Source organism: Heterocephalus glaber, unplaced genomic scaffold, assembly GCF_053883595.1.
Source record: "Heterocephalus glaber isolate CG9 unplaced genomic scaffold, H.glaber_assembly_v1.0 deba00001429, whole genome shotgun sequence".
NCBI classification, from domain to species: Eukaryota; Metazoa; Chordata; class Mammalia; order Rodentia; family Bathyergidae; genus Heterocephalus; species Heterocephalus glaber.
The window spans coordinates 17,765,846-17,768,664 of record NW_028258294.1 but is presented as its reverse complement, the minus strand read 5'-3'; the positions used below and the strand labels follow the sequence as shown (position 1 = coordinate 17,768,664).

At 40.9% G+C, this 2,819-nt stretch overlaps 1 pseudogene; it reads right to left on the bottom strand.

Moving 5' to 3' along the window:
• Nucleotides 1-445: 445 nt before the first annotated feature.
• On the bottom strand, nt 446-1,768 carry LOC101699827 (MSL complex subunit 3-like; annotated as a pseudogene).
• Between the last annotated feature and the right edge of the window lie 1,051 nt (nt 1,769-2,819).

Genomic DNA, 2,819 nt, shown 5'->3' with positions numbered 1-2,819 from the left:
AGCCTCAACTACATGCCAAGATCCTCTCTTAAAAAACAATATTTTTGTGCTAACAAATAGCTGAACAATGTGGTCCTCAGTAACAATTAACTGCAATGCATACCAAAATAGCCCACTTTCGTGGACGTTTCATGATGAATACATCTATTCACTGCCTGCCATCACAGATGTCCTGCGCAATAGCAACGGTTATGTCAGAGCATGTTCAGGCACTTAGGAAGTAATTCTTTTTTTTTTTTTTGGTACCAGGGATTAAACTCAGAACCTTGTGCTTGTAGGTGTGGCACCACTGAACTACATCCCTGACCCCCCAGGAAGTAATTCTTAACAAATACTACAATATGTGGGCAACTCAACAGAGCCAGCCTCTGCCAGAGGCTCTGGAGTGGGCCTGGAATTTGTGGTCTCTGGAACCTGGAACGCAAAGCCAGCAGAGCAGCAGTCTTTAATCAGTTGCCCTGGGGCTCTTGGTGCTGCAGTGCCCCTTGTGGGCAGTAACCCAGGTCAACTCTGGGAAGAAATCGCATGGTATTTTGCTAAGAATTTCAGGAAGAGATCAAAGTGCTTCAGTAAAGCCTTCAGATTCTTTTCAGAAAAGGACACCTTTCCCAGTATTTCTGGAAGTTTTATGAACAATCGCAGCAAATGTTGTGCCCCATAAATATAAGAGGGTGGAGGTGGCTGGTCACCTGGAGGGTAATTGTCAGGCATAAGCTTCCAGGAGAGGACCTCATTTATTTCCCTTCTCCCTTCAAATCCAGCAAACACAGCACTCCCTTCCTTACTAGGGGCCAGAGGAGTTCAGGAAGGTGATATGCCATGCACAGGTGTCTTCTTTTCCAGATGCAGGGACTGCCTGGGCCTGCTGGCAGACATGTCCTGCTGCAGGCACATGGGCTGAGGCCAGGCGCTGCACTGGGACAACCTGTCACAGTGCATGTGCTGATGTGTGGACTGCCTCAGGGACTGCAATGCTTCTGACTGGGCTTTGTGCCTCTTGGGGGTGTTGGGTTCATTCAGCTGACTCTCTGTGGACTGCAGTGTAAAAAGATTCAACAAAGGTGGCCTGCCAGAGAGCACTTCCTGTTTCCTATTAGTGTTTGTGGCACTTTGCTTAATTGGAACAAAAGATTTAGCTGAAGTCATCTCTTTATACTGTGCCTGTTCTTATGGGTAGAGCAAGAGCAATGAGAGAGCATAATCAAAGGTGATTCTCAGCCCACCCACTACCTCCTTACAGAGGGCAACATTGTTTTCTGCTGGAAAACAGTTGGCATGCGCTGCAGTGTGCTGGTGTTGAGGCCTCTTCTTGGCTGAAGAGGCTGCACTGATGGCAAAATGCTTCACATAGGATTGCAAAATAGTTAGGATGTTAGTCTGGCACGGGAGTCTCACTAACAGCTTCCTCCTGTTAATATTGTGACAATCATCTTCAAGTTGCTTTCGCAGAACTTCAGGGATGTCTATAGTTATCGTTCTTTCTTCCATTTCTTTCTTTTTTTGTTTGCAGTTCTAGTTCTGAGCTGCAATTGGCTTTTCTTGTCAATTGATACTGTAATCTATGATTTTCGTCTGTATCATGAAGCACATGAACGTCTGCTGCCCATCTATCCCAGCTTCTGTACCAACCATTAAATGGATCAGATGTTCTGGGATCTTTCTGCTTTTTTCATCTTTCCCAACAATAACATCAACAACAGTACTCACTTTTGTTGGGGTCAGGCTCAAAGATCAGCACTTTCTCCTTTGAGTGGAATATAAATTTCATACCTTCACTTGGCTCATTTGCTGATTGAGAAGAAATCTTATACAACTTATAAATAGGGTACTGCTTTTTATCAGTACTTCATTTTTATAGTAGGCCAATAGGTAATGAATTTCTAGTTTAATTTTCAAACAGCTATGGAGTCAAGGAGCAATTCTCCAAAGTACATTATGAGCAATATTACAGAAATTTTAATGGTGTTTTTCCATGTAATTAATAAAATTTCATCTTTGTGGATCTGTTGGATACTCAAATGATTTGAAGTATGTTTTCATTATATAAGCTGCCCTCAGTTTTATGCATTTTTAATTGTTCCATAAGGAGTGATTGAAAAATGTCACTTTGGTAGACATTGGAATTTTTTTTTAACTGTTTAGTATAACAAATACAGAATACCACTTCTCTTTATTCACACAAATTTCACTCTTCTTGCTGAGAAACTGACTTTTCCTTTCATTTGGTCGAAGTAACCCTATCTTGTTAATAAATAGCTGATCAAAATTTGAATTTTTTCTTTTCCCCTTTGCTAACCAGCAGATGTCATTGCTTCTAATGGCAACTTGGGAAATGAATTTTGAATTAAGAGATCTGTGTGATGACAATACAATGTAAAGTTGTAGATGGTTCTCCTGGTAGATTCTGTCAATGTGAGAGTTCTTTCCCTTTATGGTTCTGTGTTATAATTCAGCAGTACCCTAACTTTGTGATGCCTCACAGCTGCCTCATACCCTAAGGTACAGAGCCGTCCATCTTGGTGCATGCGTGCTTCTTCCTGTTTAATTATAACAATGGCCAAGGAATACACTAAATAAAGATATCTACACTTTTATGTGACCCTTGGGCCATTAAAATCCACACACAATACTCCAAACATGGGATCTGGCCTCTCTTTTATAGATATGAAGACCTTTTGTAGTGACTAGCTCTAGATAATAAACATACAAAGCCCAAAGTAGACAACAGAAAGTTTATACCATATAAGTAGCAGTGCATAATATCTAGAATATTTATATTGGAATTTTAATCTAGGTAGACTTATATGAGAAGCAAAATT